Source organism: Astatotilapia calliptera, chromosome 2, assembly GCF_900246225.1.
Source record: "Astatotilapia calliptera chromosome 2, fAstCal1.2, whole genome shotgun sequence".
Taxonomy (NCBI): domain Eukaryota; kingdom Metazoa; phylum Chordata; class Actinopteri; order Cichliformes; family Cichlidae; genus Astatotilapia; species Astatotilapia calliptera.
The window spans coordinates 19,310,492-19,330,989 of record NC_039303.1 but is presented as its reverse complement, the minus strand read 5'-3'; the positions used below and the strand labels follow the sequence as shown (position 1 = coordinate 19,330,989).

The 20,498-nt window shown below is 40.2% G+C and overlaps 1 long non-coding RNA gene across 1 annotated transcript; it reads right to left on the bottom strand.

The window, feature by feature from the left end:
* Positions 1–11,942: 11,942 nt before the first annotated feature.
* Positions 11,943–14,040, bottom strand: LOC113029106 (uncharacterized). The gene is made up of 2 exons (XR_003273346.1): positions 12,423–14,040; positions 11,943–12,010 (listed from the first exon to the last, which is right to left on the bottom strand). It is a non-coding gene; the product is annotated as an uncharacterized LOC113029106 (long non-coding RNA).
* Positions 14,041–20,498: the final 6,458 nt, after the last annotated feature.

Below are 20,498 nucleotides of genomic sequence, written 5' to 3'. Positions count from 1 at the left end.
CTCTTTGATTGTTTTTACTGTCTAAAGGACAAGGAAAGACACGAGTTAAGGATCTAATTGGGAGAAATGGGATGCATGCAAGGTGTTCTAAATTAGTAAAATCTCAGGGATCAAAATAGCCACATTTATGGGAAAAATACCAGATGAAAAATTGAAATTTTCTTTAAGCGTCAAAAAAAAGAATCTTGTTAGCTTTTGGTGTGTCTCACCCGTGTAAATCTTTTCATTTACAAATGGAAGTTAAAACTCTGGAAGTGTCAAGCATTTGACAAGTATTCAGCCAAGAGCACCTTTTAAATAAAACAACACAACAGAGGGCAAAAACTACATAACACCAAATAAAGACAAGTGGTACTGTTCTCTGGACCTTAGCCAAAATGTCTATAAAGTATTAATGAAGACAGTAAACTTGCTCATCATGAGACGTTTTGTAGTCAGGACAAAACTTCAATTTTGCTACAAAAATATTTTAGTTGTACTGATTCTGAAGAGAAAATTAGATTCTTTCTTATAAAATTAAAAAGGATGGTAAGACTGTATTAGACAGCAAATACACGATCAGGTCTTTAAGTTGAGAAAGGTTAGGAGCAACTTTGATAAAGGCTACACGTCTTTGCAGGACCACCTCCTAAGGGGTAGGTCTTGCAGAGTGCTCATCGTATGTAGAAATTCATACATACTAAAAGTAATCCAAACATGAACAAAACTAAAACTAACGAAATAACGAAAACTAGAAGTGAAAAAACATTTTCATTAATGGAAATAAAAATAAAAACAAAAAAAGGAAAACTAACTAAAACTGTAATGAGTGTTCACAAAACTAACTAAAATTAACTGAATTTATAGCAAAAATGTGTTTAGTTTTCATTGATGTGTGCGTGTCATACAATAGTCAAGGGTGAAAATGAAGTTTAGTTTCCAGAGTTTTTTCTTGCTGTGTCTCATTATGCCAGCAGGTGGCAAGTACGTTAGTCGAGTCGTCTGTGTTTCTGCTCCGTCCACGCGCAGAATCATGTCAGGAAAAGTCGGGAGAAAGCGCCAGAGTCCAATTTGGGATTACTTTGAATATGACTGTGTTTTGGATAAAGCAAGTGTCTTGTAGTGGAAAGAGACAAATTATGAGGGACATTTCTAAAGGGAAAAAAATCCCACAAACCTTAAAGTGCACTTGAAAAGCTCACACAAGAAGGCTAACCTAGCTTACCTTGAGAAGGTAAGGGAGCACACTCAACCCTCATCCCCAGAAACAGAAGCTAACCCCAGGCAAGGCAGCGTGATGCATCCCGAGACAACAGGACTGGAATATCTACATAACTGTGTGAGTCAATTGCCTTCAAAAAGTTTATCAATTCACTTGAACCAAAATTACGAACACCCGGTGCTGCAAGAGTTAATAGTCTCATTGGGGCCAAGATATACATTTTATCATTGCCTGGTATCAATGGTTGTTCATCTGCCTTCATTTATTTATTTATTTATTTAAAGAACCCATAGGTGGGAATGTGAGTTGTCTGTCTCTGCGTGTTAGCCCTGCGACAGACAGGCGACCTGTCCAGGGTGCAGGGTATGGTAGCTGGAATAGCAACATACCCAAGGATAAGCAGAAGAGAATGACTGATATGATGAAACTGGGATTTTGTTACACTTAATTATTGCAAACACAACTAAAACTATAACTGAAACTAATCAAAACTAAACTGAAACTAAGGATTTTCAAAAAAAAATAAAAACTAAACTAAACTAGCAAACAATTGGTAAAAACTAATTAAAACTGATATAAAAAAGAAAATCTGAAGTCAAAACTAAATAAAAATAAAAACTAATGAAAATTGCAAAACTATTAAAACCCTGGATAGAGACATGAGTGTAAGATCGTGGTCCAATAGAAGACGGTGACAATGGTCAAGGAAAAGTTCTTTTGGGAAACTGGAACACTCGACTTAGCCATTGTTGCAATTCATGTACACCGCTTCATGCCAACAGTATGTACTGATGGCACAGAGAGAGTATGAGATATCTTCCAACACAGCAGAAGTTATTGAAGAATGGGTTATGGAACTTGACTTAACGTTGAAAGTCACCTGATTTCAACTGAACAATTCGATGAGATTATCTGAAATCAATGAGGGGATGTAATTTGATGAAAAAACAAGCTAATCTGCAGCTGTGTTGTAAAGCTGAGCAACAGTAACAGCAGGTTTAAAGTCTTTATTTAACTCAAAGGGCAGATTTGGGTTTGTTCACTGGCTCAGCGTTGTCAGTCTAAGCTGTGGGCTAGACTGTGAGGCAGACTGTGAGAGAATGGGAGGTGCCTGAGTCCGGGATGGAGGAAGACAGCTGTCTTACAGGCTGAGGAGTTCCAGGACGGCACGTAGTTAGCTGGTGAGAGCTCGGGATCCTAGGAAGCCTTTTCAAACAATAGAGACTGAATTTCTGGAAGGAGGCAAAAAGCTGGGGAGTGCGGTCTGTCCTTAAGCTCTGAATGGAATCGCTGGGAACAGGGAACAAACATGGGAAGAGGAAGATTGCAGGAGAAACATTTGTGAATGATTCACTATGACCTGAAGATCTGGTCCACATGGTAATGACTTCTGATAGAAAACAGGTGAAGCAATCTGCAGAGCAGGAACCCATGCTCTCCGTCAAAGCAAACAACCAACCAGCAAATTTTTCAGGCTCAAGTCTCTATTTTTGTCTGTCATTTTCACCCCTAATAAGATCTCATGAAACTGCCTATCGCTCCCCTTGGCACAATAACCTTAATATCTTGTCATGTGTTTAAAGTGCTGCTTCCAGATATTGTGTGTGCATGTTTGAGATTTGACAGAAAAATTTAACACCAGTCCCGTTTAGCTCCTGTAGTGTCAGACCTACATTACAGGACAAACTGATGCAGTCTTGATAACTGTTACCACAGGACGGGTATCGTAGTGCTTCATTTGGTCATAACTGATATTGTGGGAACTGAGGGGCAAGTCATTTTTCAGAGTGTTAGGGTGTGTGGTGAACAAGCCCCTAAAATGCAGACACTGAGAGGAAGATGCAATTAAACAAAAGGGTTTGTTTTTGGTTTTTTGAGCTGATGAAGACTGCGAGAACAAAAAACAAAAATTCCAAAAAGCAAAAAAAGTCCAAAAGTAAAGTAACTAAAACCTCAGAGGAGCTAGGAGACACTAGGGGAGAGAAGACAAGGAAACTAAAATGTGAACAGTCCGCTCTGACAAAGACAAGAGGAACAACAGCACTTTAAATAAACAAGGGAGATGGAAACAGTTGGAAAACACAGCAGGAGCAAATCAGGAATAATCAGGGAGTTAGTCATTACAATAAAACAAGAAACAACGAATACTGAGACAGAAACATGCAAACTTGACACAAATGCATGGCCTTAGACACAGAGCAAAGCTAACAAACAGAAAGACATGGCTGATTAGACAGGAGAGAGGACATGAAAGGAACCTAACAACATTTAATAAACTAGTCTTAAACATCATTTTGATGTCAAAGCCAAAAATAACCAGGGACAAGTGTTTAATGTTGCTGTTCTCATTAGATTTTTCTCAGGTAGTGTCTATTTTTTCTTTTTCTGATTTCCTTTCTGAGAGACTGAGACTCAAAATAAATGCCTGATCACTTGTTATTTTTATATGAACAACTCTAGCAGGTGTGTTCTGCCAACGAACATCTGAATTTGTGCTTTATTTAGATCATGTTGTGAATTATCTAGTGGCAGCGTTGTTGTTGGACATGCCTCCAATTGCAGAGGAGTTTATATTATTTACATTCTTGTCCTTCTTTTTTTGGCATACTGGTTATATATAAATGCCCAAATATCATATTGTATTATATCGAGAAACACCATTGACTGAAGAAGAGTAGACTCTTTTAAACATTTGACAACATAACACTGCATACAGTACCATATTTTGTGTAGAAAGAAAATTATTTTGAAGTTTTTAATTATCTTGTCGTTTTGGGAAGGTCCTGAGTAAAAGGTTACTGCACTACAGTTTAATCGATATATTCCCCCATGTTAACAACAACTCATCAAAAGAACAATTGAGCCATAGAGGTTGAAGCATTATTATATACATCCTCACTCAGTATTATCAGCTTTATCAGCATTATATATTTATTAGTGAGAAAAAGTTTTTCCAGCCAGAAAGTCTGCACCTCTACCACAGACACACTATGTTGGCTTACTGAAAACATTTCCACAGCCTGGCCGAGCCACGGAGGCATGAACTTTTGACCTTGCAGTTATAGAGCTGACACTCAGATTGCCTCAGGCCACCATGGTGCATCTGTGATTTCAAATTTACTGTATAGTACCAAAACCATCCATAACTTTCTGAGAACTCAGAATCCCAGAGTGTGTGTTTGCGTACAAACTGTAATGTGAACAATAACAGAGGCTGTTGCGTGTCCTGAGATGACACATACAGTGGGGCAAAAAAGTATTTAGTCAGCCACCGATTGTGAAAGTTCCCCCACTTAAAATGATGACAGAGGTCAGTAATTTGCACCAGAGGTACACCTCAACTGTGAGAGACAGAATGTGAAAAAAAAATCCATGAATCCACATGGTAGGATTTGTAAAGAATTTATTCGTAAATTAGGGTGGAAAATAAGTATTTGGTCACCTCAAACATGGAAAATCTCTGGCTCTCACAGACCTGTAACGTCTTCTGTAAGACGCTTTTCTGTCCCCCACTCGTTACCTGTATGAATGGCACCTGTTTGAACTCATCATCTGTATAAAAGACACCTGTCCACAGCCTCAAACAGTCAGACTCCAAACTCCGCCATGGCCAAGACCAAAGAGCTTTCGAAGGACACCAGGAAAAGTATTGTAGACCTGCACCAGACTGGGAAGAGTGAATCGACAATAGGCAAGCAGCTTGGTGTGAAAAAATCAACTGTGGGAGCAATCATCAGAAAATGGAAGACATACAAGACCACTGATAATCTCCCTCGATCTGGGGCTCCACGCAAGATCTCATCCCGTGGGGTCAAAATGATCATGAGAACGGTGAGCAAAGATCCCAGAACCACACGGGGGGACCTGGTGAATGACCTGCAGAGAGCTGGGACCAAAGTAACAAAGGTCACCATCAGTAACACACTACAACGGCAGGGAATCAAATCCCGCAGTGCCAGACGTGTTCCGCTGCTGAAGCCAGTGCATGTCCAGGCCCGTCTGAAGTTTGCCAGAGAGCACATGGATGATACAGCAGAGGATTGGGAGAATGTCATGTGGTCAGATGAAACCAAAGTAGAACTTTTTGGTATAAACTCAACTCGTCGTGTTTGGAGGAAGAAGAATACTGAGTTGCATCCCAAGAACACCATACCTACTGTGAAGCATGGGGGTGGAAACATCATGCTATGGGGCTGTTTTTCTGCCAAGGGGACAGGACAACTGATCCGTGTTAAGGACAGAATGAATGGGGCCATGTATCGTGAGATTTTGAGCCAAAACCTCCTTCCATCAGTGAGAACTTTGAAGATGAAACGCGGCTGGGTCTTCCAACATGACAATGATCCAAAACACACCGCCCGGGCAACAAAGGAGTGGCTCCGTAAGAAGCATTTGAAAGTCCTGGAGTGGCCTAGCCAGTCTCCAGACCTCAACCCCATAGAAAATCTGTGGCGGGAGTTGAAAGTCCGTGTTGCTCGGCGACAGCCACAAAACATCACTGCTCTCGAGAAGATCTGCATGGAGGAATGGGCCAAAATACCAGCTACTGTGTGTGCAAACCTGGTAAAGACCTATAGTAAACGTTTGACCTCTGTTATTGCCAACAAAGGTTATGTTACAAAGTATTGAGTTGTATTTTTGTTATTGACCAAATACTTATTTTCCACCCTGATTTACGAATAAAGTCTTTACAAATCCTACCATGTGAATTCATGGATTTTTTTTTTCACATTCTGTCTTTCACAGTTGACGTGTACCTCTGGTGCAAATTACTGACCTCTGTCATCATTTTAAGTGGGGGAACTTGCACAATCGGTGGCTGACTAAATACTTTTTTGCCCCACTGTATGTATTCAGGTGGAGTTCAGATCCACCAGCATGGGTTAAATCAAGGAAAACTGTGGTTTTGGATCATTTTGTCATATCATGTTGCTCTGTTTCCTTACAGCAATACATTTTCTGGCCCTCCCATAATCTAAAGACATACATGCTAGGTTAATTGTTCATTCTAAATTGGCCATGGGTGGGAAGTAGGTAAAGTGTTTGAAGTGTATAAAATAAAGTTCTGTGTGAATGTCGAGTGAGTTAAAAGCACTTATAGTCAGTAACAATAGAAAAGCACTATATGAGTGCAAGTCCATTGCATTTGCAAGTTACGAATAGCTATTTCCCCTAGAGTATTTTCCACGCCACCAATCAGACAGTTCCTTATGAGCAAGTATTTGGCAACCGTGGGAAGAAAAAATTTCATTTTTTGGCAGAACTGAGTTCAGGGAGGGACAGTCATCTGCTCTGACTGGTTTAGGGTTTGGAAAGTTTGCATCTATGATTTTGCTGTTTTTGGTCTCAGACTGAATGTTGACCTCTTCATTGCTGTGCTTAAGCATAGGAGTTAGACAACTGGGTTTTGGATATTTAAATCGATGCCTTGCTGTGGAAAGACCACAAGGTTTTGGCCTTCTGTGCTCTTTATATCAATGTAGGTGTCTCTGGGGGAACTCTTAGAGAGGCCATCGTTGTGGTGTTCTGTTTTTATCTCCTTTAATTGATCAAGGTTATCAAGACACTTAAGCTTTCTGTGTGTCATTTCCTGTGGCTAGAATTCTTCTCCAGACTTAAATCTCCAGCTCTGTTAGCTGCGGTTTTCTAGTACATAATGATATGGAGTATCCATACCATCCAGGGCATAGTCTGATGGCTAGCCTTGAGTGTGTCTGATAAACACCAGAACATCATAGACGATATTCCAAATCTGTAATTTGTAGAATGACCTGTGGTGCCCTGTAACGAATCGTCTGCACACATACACCAGAAACCACTGCAGACAATGCACTGTCTGCCAAACCAAAGTCAGTAACTTTGACATTGAGGGGACACTGAATGCCACCCACAACAATTACGCTGTCAAGTTTGAACTCAACATGTTGTATTTCCATGGAACTCAGGTGGGACAAGGCATTTTGGCAGCCCTGGATCTCTTATGGGAAGGCCCTGGTCCTGTGTGCAATGAAGCAGGCTTTGATCAAGGAGTTAAATTATAGTATATATGCTCCAGATGAAAAAAAAAAAAAAAAAAGCCATTCTATGTTGCAGGTTCAAAAATCGCAGCTGCTCCAGGATGAAAATTTACAGTTTTGCCTGTTACAAAACTTCAAAGTGGCTCTTGTTGACTTCGATTGGCACCGCTTTATTGGTTTCCATATTGCAACATTTGGTTACAAAACCAAAGCTGCCCCCTGTGAGGAAAGCCTCCACTTTGTATCCCCGTCACAGTATGGCCCCTTCAGCATGCCAATGATCACAACAGCCTTCTTTCCTTATGATCTTGAAGTGCCAGGAAATTTAACCAGGTTTTTGTTTTGTGTGTGTGTGTGTGTGTGTGTGTGTGTGTGTGTGTGTGTGTGTGTGTGTGTGTGTGTGTGTGTGTGTGTGTGTGTGTGTAAAAATTATTGCTAAAAAAAAATCTATTTGTTTAAAGATTTGATATAAAGGAAAGAAAGCAGCAGGAATAATAACTTGTTTGTTTTTGCCACAGTGGGACTCTGAATGGAAAAACAACATGCACATGAGTATGCATACGCATCTACAGGAATGCATAAAGCCCCATGCTATGAACAAATACCATTGCTGCCTTTTATTTCATTCAATTGAAATAGCATGGTGACTGATGTGTAAATCACAATGGTTCTATAGACTATTCTGCATATAGACCCTATTTCAGGCGGTACGTTAATTTGCTCTGTAGGACACTATCTATGTTTTCTGTTTTTAGATCAAACCGTTTGTTTCCCCGATTACCTACACATGACCAACAAGACATTTATCAGATGAAACATATCACAGACCACTGACTCCTTACCCTATAGTACATGGACTATGGTACATGGTAATATTACCAGAATTTTGGAATATAGCATGATTGTGTACCAATACACTTCAGTCAAAATCAGGATGACAGCCAACAACAAGACATGATTATGTTTATATTTCCCAACTTTTCTCAGGTAACTGCATAATGGACACCAATAAGAAAGCTTGAGAGCACCCTGCTCACTTTCTCATCTCCTGCACATCTCCTCCACTTTCTGCTTGAAGTGGATGTCGGGCCACTGTGGGGGGTAACAAATGTAGAATAAAGTGAGATACCCAAAATAACTGAGTTCATCAGTATGTTTAGAGAGAAAGGTTACTGAAAGAACTGAGTTTAAATGCTGTGTTTATAATGGCTGTCATATTTGGAACATGACAGACTACGGCTGACAGAACTGCAGGAGAACATTGGACAAAAAAAGTTCAGGTAGCAGAGCTTCAGACATGAATCCACTCCTTGTTAACTTCAGTGACATTTCCACACTGGACTCAACTGCATGTAATTTCTTTGTTGATGTACCTTTAAAAAAAGCGGCATCCCTCTTCTATCTGCTGCTGTCAGTCTAATCACTGTGATCTTATTGTTACAAAAGTACTGCCTGGGCACTGAGACTGCTAAACCCTTTATTTTTGATTACTTGTAATTTCAGTGATGATTAACTTTAAGCTCCTTCCGTAGATTAGTCTTGATGGGAAATGTCTAAACTGTTTTTTTCCTTTTTCTTCCCCCTCATCTCGCCTGCATCAATCCCGTCTTCTCTCTCTTTTATTTTTTCTCTTATCCTTATCTTTCCATCCATACCTGAAGACTAATTATTGCTGCTCAGTGTCAGTATCTTTTTATAGTACTGGCCTTATCTTTTTCTCATCTCTTCCCCGTCTCCCCCTAACCTTTTGCCTTCCTTTCCCCTTTCCTCCTCTTAAGTCATTTGACTCTTTTTCTTTCACCTGATCTCCCCTCCTCTCTCGCCTTTTTGTGCCTCCCCAGCTCTGCATCTCTTTTCCTCTCCACTTCCATTCAAGGTGATTAATTATTTCTGCCCTATGTGCTGTCCCCTCTCCGTTCTTTAAAAATCATTATCCAATCTTTTATTAACACCGTTTGGGCTTATCTTTGCTAAGCCATTAATAGCTTGGCTTTTTCTTTGCTGGAAAAATTAGGGCAATTGCTCTCTAGGCTACGCTTGAGAATCACTTAACTTGAATGTAAAAGTTAGAGGGTTGAATTTGTGTTTCTTATGACCATCTAATCCCAAATGTTCTTGAATTTATAAATGTAAGATATAAATGTACTTGGATATAGATTAAAGCACTTTTACCACGTGGAAAATAACAGAGGTGTTCAGTCATGGGGACAATAACTTTCTTATTAAAACTGCATTAAGGAGACAAACAGAAGAATCTATCTTGACAGCTCATTTTGGAATAAACTTTTATTTCTCTGTGAATAAATTTTCATTTTTTCCTCCTGTTTCTGTTGAAAGTCACTATTATGGATTTCATGCATGAAGGAAAACTAGGTATCAGTAATAATAATAATAATAAAGTTTATTTAGAAAGCACCTTTCAAGACATCCAAGGACACTGTACAACAGGATAAAACACATAATAGAACAATGACACAATGAAGAACAATAAAAACATGGCTTCCCATGGTGCTGAGGTGGAAAGAAGGCACAGCAAGCTGGATAAAAGAAGAAGATCGAAGTGAGCGGGCAGAAGAGATAGTGCTTAAAAGGTCAGTCAGGTAAGCAGGAGCAAGGTTATGAAGGGCCTTGAAGGTCAGCAGAAGAAGTTTGTATATTATCCGGAATTTCACTGGGAGCCAGTGAAGTTCCTGAAGAACAGGGGTGATGTGCTGGCAGGAGGGGTTCTGGTAATAATGCGAGCAGCAGAGTTCTGAACCAGTTGAAACTTATGGAGGGATTTATGAGGGAGACCATGCAAAAGAGAATTACAGTAATCACTGCGGGAGGTAACGAGACTGTGGACAAGAATGGACGTAGACTGGGTGGAAAGAGAAGGACGTAATCTGTTAATGTTGCGTAGATGGAAAAAGGCAGAACAGGTGAGATTATTGATGTGCGATTTATAGGAGAGTGAACTGTCTAGGATGACACCAAGGCTCTTAACCTGAGGAGAAGGGAAAACTGTGGAGTTATCGATGGTGAGTGAGAAATGGTTCACCTTCAAAAAGGTTGGATTTCGAGCCAATAAGGAAGATTTCAGTTTTATTCTCATTGAGCTTGAGAAAATTAGAGCTAAACCAGGATTTTAATTTGGATAGTAAGGGAAGGAGGAGGGAGGGTTGAATCAGGCCTGCAGGAGAGATATAACTGGGTGTCATCAGCAAAACAGTCAAAGTCAAGATCAAATTTGCAGAAAATGGTACCTAGAGGGAGGATGTATATTATGCAGAGAAGATTAGCATATTAGTATTAGACCAATGATTAGATTATGTTGAAACCTGCTGAAATGAAGCATTTCCATGAGGTATTTTTACTGTTACACTGACTGACACTTGCACTACCTTCCTGCGTGACCGCTGACAGCAGGGAACATCGTGTTTACTGGGTTCTTTACTGGGCCGTTTTTAGCAATGGGCTTGGCAGTGGTGCCCATGTTATTTTTAGAGATGGACCGATCCGATATTACGTATCGGTATCGGTCTGATACTGACGTAAATTACTGGATCGGATATCGGAGAAATTTATTTTTTATTTTTTTAAATGTAATCCGATCCATTAAATATCAAAAAAGCACCCTACAAAACTTGGGATATGGCGTAACTCGGCTCATAACCGTAGCATGTAGGAGCAGTGTGCTCACGTGATAGAGCGGCTGTGTGTATTTGTAGCCTCGCTACCTAACCAGCATTTCATCTCCGAGAAGGTTATCCCAGAGAGAAGTAAAACAAATGTGCAAGTTCATCTCTGAATGTTTGTAAAGCATTCCCACCTTAAGCTTAACAACTGATATATGGAGCGACTGCCTCTCATTCTCTCCCTCCCTCTCCTGCTGCTACTTCAATCATGAAACTGATCAATGATCAGCTGATCGGCTTTTCTGTCGCGAGTCCTTCTCTCGTTTGTTTATTGCTCACCTCGTGCCAGAAAGAGGAAACCAGCGGATGAACAACAGCAGCACGTTTACGCTTGATAAGCTGTTGTTAGAATTTATTTAATATTACTTTCTACACCAGGATCTTTTTCTACATAGCTGACGGCTGGTAACTGTGCAGGGGCGGATCTAGCAAAGTTTTGCCAGGGGGCCGATAGGGCATTAACAGGGAGAGGGGGGCACAAAGACATACTTTTCTTTCTTATTCTCATTTAAAATGTCGAGCTTTTAATAAAAAATGATCTGAATCTTACACCCAAAGTTTTAATCTGATGTAAAATGTATAGAAGTCCATTACTGTATATAGTAACTGTTAAGTCTAATATACCCTAGTAAGCTATAGTACTTCTTCCTTTGGGAAGGTACCATCTGTGCAGTCTGCAGTTCTTTTGAAGAAAGATGTTGAATCTATTTAATTATTCTTGGAAAAAAAATTATTTCTGTGCATTTTTTTTTCCACACTGCATCAAATTAAAGTTGATTACGTCAATTAAGCATCACGAGGTGGAGGGTTGGATTGCATGTTACAGATTAAGGATATAAGGATTAAACATAAATATACCATATATACAAATATACACATAAACACACAATATATAATATGGATAAATACTATTGCACATTTGAGTATATTGCACAGTGATTATTGGACAGTCGATGTTGAGGAGTACTTGGTGAGGGCTAGTTCTTTTAGGTTCAGCAGCTAACAAGATGGTGTATCGGTCAGGATACAGGAAGGAGGACAACAGGCTTCCACTTTGCTGGATTGTCACCGCCAGCTGTTTTATTGCCACCTAGATGCTCAGTGTTGCCAGCAGTCTGCAGTAACAAACAAGTTGCCATGAGTATATAAATATATACAGCAACAGCTTCACCAAGATGAACATAAAGAATTTAATGAAATAAACCAACACATCCATCTGAATATACACATAATACAACATATATGATTTGAACTATGCCAATCTTACATCTCTTGCTCCAAACACAGAAAGGACACAATAAGCACAGTGAGAATGTCATACATAGCCGAAACATCCACTCCTACTGTAAACAAAGGGACTTTGGCGCCATCGTGTGGCCGAATAAAATTACTACATAATGGCAGCGGCCAGCGGCACATGCCTCTAGTCACGAGATGAAAAAAAAATGGTGCTACAATGCGGTAGAATGTAACTAAAGCCGCGGCCAACATCAGAATCGGAAAATAAACACATTTAAGGAAACTTACTTCCAGTCATGAACTTAACACTTGGAGCATCACCGTGAAGGATGGCAACCAGGAACACAGCTTACGAGGTAAACAGAACTAACACGGAAAACAATCTCCCCTTCTCAAGTAGCATCGCGTTACACCCAACTTCTGCCTACGTCATTTCCTACGAGTCCACCCCACACATAGACATAAAATCCCAGAGCCTTTTATACAGTCGAATATAAGAAAAAAACAAAGATTGCAAATATTGCACAGTGTAAAAAAGCACTACAGCTCAGTTGTTCCCTCCCTTCCTTCCTTGTCCCCATTTCCTCTCCCCTCCAGTGAGGAGTTAAACAGTCTAATGGCATGTGGGGACAAAGGAGTTTTATATATCTTATATATCTTAACAGAATACATAACCAGAATAAACAAGAACATAGGATAATATTAATAAACACAAACCCTGAGTCATGACAGTGTTCATCTGTGACTTCTTGTTTTACTTTGATGGTTGTCATGTGTCTAGTTTGACTTCTCATCTCGTTGCATTGACTGTTTTCAGCTGTGTCTTGTTACCCAACTGTTTCCAGTTCCCCAGATTACCTCTTGGTGTGTCTGTGTATACTTATAACCTCGGTGTCCCTTTGTTTCTTGTCAGACCATCTATGATGTCTCTTTGTATTCCTGACCCTGTGTTGTTGTGGATTTAGTTTAGTTTAGCTTTGCTTTGCTTTTGGACTTTATGTTTCACAGACTTTTCCCAAAACCCTCAATGAATAGGCTCATTTTTTTGTTTAATTCAGTCTGCCTGGATTGCATTTGGTTCCTAAACCTGCAAACAGAAACAGACAGAAAAAAAGGATTATTAATCTCAAACTGTGTTGCTTTTATATTCATCTCTCATGTGTGATAATGTATCCATTGCCTCTCCTATGTATAAATTCTTTTGCAGTCTCATAGTCAGAGGTATATAATCCACTATAATACATTTAAACACCATGGAGAACTTTCACATCTGATTTTACGCCACAGTACTCCTGTTAATGCTGCATCATGCATTTAATATGCTTTAATTTCAGTTTTGCTTCAGGCAAAATCAATATGAATAACTGCTCCCTCTCTTCAGCTGTATAACGTTTGTGATACTAATGACATAAATAACTATACACAAGCTGCCCTGTCTGATCAGAGTCATGGTCGCCGTTACATGGCCTCCTGGGGGAAAATAATGTAATTCAGCCTCAGCAGTCACACTTTAGGGCTCCTCATAACACACAGTCTCTCTCTTTGTTGGTCCATTCAAGGATTTGGAAATTGTTGATCTCAACGTTTTTTCAATTTAATCTTATCTATACAGCCATCCATCCATTTCAGACTGCTTATTTGTTTATGGGACTGGGGGCAACAAAGCCCAGACCTCAAGCTCTTCCAAGACTGAGGTTTTTGTGAGTTAGCTGAGAGCCCTGATCTATTCAGCATATCATGAGAGCTTCTCCTGGGTGGACCTGTAACTTACCCAAAATGCATCCAGTACCTAGGCTAATGCCCCAAAAACTCATGTTTTTATTCTTGATACAGGCAACAAGTAGTTCTGTGAGATCCTCTCAAATGACTGAGCTCCTGAAGCTATCCCTAAAGGCGAGGTCTTTAAAGGAAACTCACTTCCACAGCTTCTAATTGCATTCCTGTTCTTTTTTTCCATAAATGTACTAGAGATGGCACGATACCACTTTTTTATGTCCGATACCGATACCGATATCATAAATTTGGATATCTGCCGATACCGATATGAATCCGATATAGTGTTTTTTAATCAACAAAACTGTTTTTTTAAATATCTTGCTGCATTTTGTATAAGTTCATACTCAAGTTTAAAACAACAACTACACTAAAGCTATTCTGTTATACCTGTATGCAAAAAAATTATTTCATAGTTCAGCAATACTGATCAATCTAATAAACTTAAACCTACACCATCCTCCCTATTCTGGTATTTTAAAGAGTACTTAGCATAAATATTAAGCAACCTAACTAATAGGGTTCCAACTCCCAGCAACAACAAAAATAAATAAATAAAAAATAAGGAACCACCCCTCACGCTCCACCTCGTGATGCTTAATCGACGTAATCAACCTTAATTTGATGCAGTGTGAAAAAAAATGCACAGAAATCAATTATTTTTCAACAAATATTAAATAGATTCAACATCTTTCTTCAACAAAATTGCAGACTGCACAGATGGTACCTTCCCAAAGGAAAAAGTACTATAGCTTACTAGGGTATATATATTAGACTTAATAGTTACTATATACAGTAATTGACTTCTATTCATTTTACATCAAATTAAAACTTTGGGTGTCAGATAATTATTTATTAAAAGCTCGACATTTTAAATGAGAATAAGAAAGAAAAGTATGTCTTTGTGCCCCCTTTTCCCTGTTAATGCCCTATCGGCCCCCCTGGCTAAACGTTGCTAGATCCGCCCCTGCACAGTTACCAGCCGTCAGCTATGTAGAAAAAGATCCTGGTGTAGAAAGTAATATTAAATACATTCTAACAACAGCTTATCAAGCGTAAACGTGCTGCTGTTGTTCAGCTGCTGGTTTCCTCTTTCTGGTGCAAAGTGGGACAAAAGCAAACAAGAGACACGGACTCGCGACAGAAAAGCCGATCAGCTGATCATTAAGCAGTTTCATGATTGAAGTAGCAGCAAGAAGAGGCAGTCGCTCCATATATCGCTTGTTAAGCTTAACGCAGGAATGCTTTACAAACATTCAGAGATGGACTTACACACTTGCTTTACTTCTCTCGGGATAACTTTGATGAAATGCCGGGTTGCTAGCGAAGCTCCAAATGCTATCCAGACCACCACAGGTCCCGCATGCCACAGCCGCTCTATCACATACTGCTTCGACGTGCTAACGTTCTGAGGCGAGTTACGGCGTGTTGCAAGTTTTGTGAGGTGCTTTCGTGATATTTAATGGATCGGATTACATTTTTTATTTTTCTCCGATATCCGATCCAGTAATTTAGGTCAGTATCGGACCGATACGTAATATCGGATCGGTCCATCTCTAAAATGTACATCATCCAACAAATCAACAGCTTTGCCTCTCTACATTAAAATCTCAAAGCTGTCCAGAGGTGATCGTGCCTTTACTATTGTAGCACCCAGACTCTGGAATAACCTCAGTCCTAACATTTATTCCTCCAAGTCCATCCAGTCTTTTAAATTGCATCTTCAAACGTATTGTTTTAGTCTGGCTTTTGATTCAAACTAGTTTGTTACTTTGTGGCTAGTTATGCTGTTTACCCATATTCTTTCTTGCCCTCCTTTTAACTGTTTTTATTCTAACTGTCTTATACTATTGATGTGCCCGACTGTGAAGCACTTGGGTCAAGTTTGTTGTATTATTATGTGCATTATTATGTGCTATAGAAATACATTTTGATTTGATTTGAAAACAAACCAGTAAATAGTCTGACAAGAATCAGGGTAGTTTCATTGATGCAGTCTCCATCCTCCCAAATTCAAAACCAATTCAGTGCTTGAATTCCTTCATTTGAGGCCATGCCTCATCTTCATGCCCATAAGTCGTTATTTTATCAGCTTCTATGTCCTAAGGCTTGGAATTGCTCATTCTCAATCCTGCCCCTTTAGAATTGGTTGCAATTGAAATTGACAAGAAAGGGCAGTCCTAGAAATGTCCAGTATTGGGGTGCAACTATAGCTCACATGGTTGAGCAGGTGAGCTATATGTTAGAGGAATGACTGACTCAATGCCCAGAATCTGAACCACGCCATTACTAATCCGGTCGTTAAGTCTGACGTCACTAGCTGTGTCTGGGCCTAAACTCCGCTGCAGGTACATATATCAAATGATCACTATGGCATTACTGAAAGTTGAAACACTGTCTAAAGTCTTTCATCTTTAATAAAATGATCAGCGTTCTGCTCTACCAGGTGTAACAATTGAGTTTAACATCCAGGCATCCATGAAAACGGAATTTATGACATTTAACGGAGTTAGAAGTTAGCAGAAAGTTAACTCGCTAGCTTCCATCTAAATACAATATAGCATATCCTGACTGCGGGGTTTTGGAAACAAATTAAAACGTACAGCTCTGCTATCACTTCCAACATAAATGAAGACAGAAAACTAAACAGCAGTGACGTTTGTAGGGTTATGAAGTTTGAAGTTTGGCTAGCTGTAGCTAATGATGTGCTACATGACCGCTAGTGACACAGCTATGTTAGCATAATATAAACAAGCTAACTTTTTTTCCACTCGATAAAAGTTAACGTGAGTGTTCTCGGTGGTCAGGAACAAATGTAATCGCATGGCAGGATGCTGTAAAAGGACCAAACTTCAGCCAGTAGAACAACTGAGATAATCCATCCACAATACGAGGTTAGTCATTCATATACTGCTGCTGGCTGGGCTGTAGTTACATCCTAGGGTTTTAAAAACTGAGCTTAAATAAATGATTAGCGGTAATAAAAGCCGAGGGAGGTCAACAGTGATCACTGACTGTTTTAGGAGCTTTTTGAGATTAAATAGAAGAAAATACAAAACATTAAACATGTTAACAACACAAAAGCCATATTAAACGCAGACTACTCTAGGCCCGGGAGTAGGATTTGTCACGTCATCACTTAACAACCGGATTGTTATAAAAGAACTGAAAAGCCTGTACCAAGAGGCCGCATATACCATATTCCAGTTATTACAGGAGAGCATGTGACACAGTACTTCACCTACTCTGTGATAAAGTCAAGAGCTGGTTCGAGAGGGAAAAACCAATTCCATTAAACTTTATTTATAGCACCAAATCACAATAGCCCTACAGGCAAGGTAACCCTCAAGGCAATTTTATATTGGAAGGTAAAGACCCTACAATAATACAGAGAAAACCTCAATGTTAACAATGTTACTGGAGGCCAAGGTAATACCATCCAGAGGAAGCAGCTGGTCAGATATCACATTTCTAAGATTTTTAGGGCCTAGTAGAATAAACCTCAGTTTTATTTGAAATTAGAAGCAGGAAATTAGTGGTCATCCAGGTGTTTATGTCTCTAAGACATTCCTGCAGTTTATCTAATCTGCAGGCCCAGACTAGTAATCTGGTATGCCGGGCATTTTCCCAGTGGGCCAAAGCACTTTTGGGTCGATGGGTGAATTGAAAGGTTGCTGAGCACCGGCCCTACAAACCCATTTGTTCATTTTCATTACCGACACTAGATTGCCTACTTAAATCTCTTAACTCCACTGGGACCTCCCCTACCATCACAGTGCACTCACACAGCTGGTAGAACAGAGTTTACTGTCTCAGCAGTACCAGAAACAACTAGTAACAACTCTTCACAGCACAGGAGGCTGTGACTGTAGAGAAGTACAGGAGGGACTGCAGTCTCAACAACAGAGTGAGGAAGAGACAGAGAGAGGTCAAATTAACGTGGTAAGAAAATAGATAAAGGGATGTAATCAGGAAGAGCGAGATTCAAGGATTCAAGTAAAATGAATGGCTACTTTTGACCATGAGTCACTCTCAATAGCTAAAGGGTGGCTTTTAATTGTCACATGCTGCAGTTTGTTTGTCCACCACCACTATGCCAGGTTAGTTAGCCATGACCAGTTTGTCTGCCTGTATTATGAAGTCCCACAGGATCTTAGCTCGGTCATTCTCAACCAAGTTAGGGGGCATTTCTGAGTTTGACCTGGAGACTTCCAGGTTATAGTCAGCACAGATGTTTCTGTACACTATACCAGGCACTTGGTTATGGCGTTCCATGTATGCCCTGCCTGCTAGCATCTTGTCCCCTGCTGTAATATGCTGGATTGTCTCAGGGGCATCTTTATTAATTCTTCGATCTTAAATATGATCAACCTATCTCTAATGATCGGCTATGTATCACAGGCCTTCAAGCTAGCTGTAGTTAAACCTTTACTCAAAAAGCCATCTCTAGACCCAGCAGTCTTAGCTAATTATAGGCCAATCTCCAGCCTTCCTTTCATATCAAAACTCCTTGAAAGAGTAGTTGTCAAACAGCTAACAGATCATCTGCAGAGGAATGGTTTATTTGAAGAGTTTCAGTCAGGTTTCAGAGCTCATCACAGCACAGAAACAGCTTTAGTGAAGGTTACAAATGATCTTCTTATGGCCTCTGACAGTGGACTCATCTCTGTGCTTGTCCTGCTAGACCTTAGTGCAGCATTCGATACTGTCGACCATAATATCCTATTAGAGCGATTAGAACATGCTGTAGGTATTACAGATACTGCACTGCAGTGGTTTGTATCATATCTATCTAATAGACTCCAATTTGTTCATGTAAATGGAGAGTCCTCTTCACACACTGAGGTTAATTATGGAGTTCCACAGGGTTCAGTGCTAGGACCAATTCTGTTTACATTATACATGCTTCCCTTAGGCAGTATCATTAGAAGACATTTTCACTGCTATGCAGATGACACCCAGCTCTATCTGTCCATGAAGCCAGATAACACACACCAATTAGTTAAACTGCAGGAATGTCTTAAAGACGTAAAGACCTGAATGGCCGCTAACTTTCTGCTGCTTAATTCAGATAAAACTGAGGTTATTGTACTCGGCCCTGAAAAGCCTAGAAATATGGTATCTAACCAGATTCTTACTCTGGATGGCATTACCTTGGCCTCCAGTAACGCTGTGAGGAACCTTGGAGTCATTTTTGACCAGGATATGTCCTTCAACGCACATATTAAACAAATATGTAAGACTGCATTCTTCCATTTGCGCAACATTTCTAAAATTAGAAATATCCTGTCTCAGAGTAACGCTGAAAGTTCATGCATTTATTACTTCCAGGCTGGACTACTGTAATTCATTATTATCAGGATGTCCAAAAAACTCACTGAAAAGCCTTCAGCTAATCCAAAATGCTGCAGCAAGAGTACTGACAGGGACTAGAAGAAGAGAGCATATTTCTCCTGTTTTGGCTTCCCTTCATCGGCTTCCCCAGAATTGAATTCAAAATCCTGCTCCTCACATACAAGGTCTTAAATAATCAGGCCCCATCTTATCTTAATGACCTTGTAGTACCATATCACCCTATTAGAGCACTTCGCTCTCGCTCTGCAGGCCTACTTGTTGTTCCTAGAGTATTTAAAAGTAGAATGGGAGGGAGAGCCTTCAGTTTTCAGGCCCCTCTTCTGTGGAACCAGCTTCCAGTTTGGATTCAGGAGACAGACCCTATCTCTACTTTCAAGATTAGGCTTAAAACTTTCCTTTTTGCTAAAGCTTATAGTTAGGGCTGGACCAGGAGACCCTGAATCCTCCCTTAGTTATGCTGCAATAGACATAGGCTGCCGGGGGATTCACATGATGCATTGAGTTTTTCCTTTCCAGTCACCTTTCTCGCTCACTATGTATTAACAGACCTCTCTGTATTGAATCATATCTGTTATTAACCTCTGTCTCTCTTCCACAGCATGTCTTTTATCCTGTCTTCCTTCTCTCACCCCAACCGGTCGCAGCAGATGGCCGCCCCTCCCTGAGCCTGGTTCTGCCGGAGGTTTCTTCCTGTTAAAAGGGAGTTTTTCCTTCCCACTGTTGCCAAAGTGCTTGCTCATAGGGGGTCATATGATTGTTGGGTTTTTCTCTGTATCTATAAAGCGCCTTGAGGCGACTTATGTTGTGATTTGGCGCTATATAAATAAAATTGAATTGAATTGAATCTTTACACAGCCTGGGGTCTTGCCTGGTGTGATAGACCCCAGCCTCAATGGATCTTGTGCTCAGAGCTTGTTCCTGTGCTGCCATGATTAGTGCCTCTGTGCTGTCAGTCCAGCTTTGTCCAGCCACCGTGCAGGGGCCTGTCCTTCCATGGTGGTTCTTCTCCTTGCTCCTCTTCTTTCTTGGGTTTCTGCTGCCTGACATATTCACTAAGCACATGGACAGTAGTGGAAATCTTCCTGATGTACACATGGCTGTTTGTCTCATCTTGGACAGTGTTTCTGACAGCCACTAGTCCTTCTCCTTCCTTCCGCTTAGCATACGGTCTCAGGGTGCTGGATTTGGGGTGAAACTCTGCATGCATGGTGAAGAGCTTCCTTGTCTTGATATCAG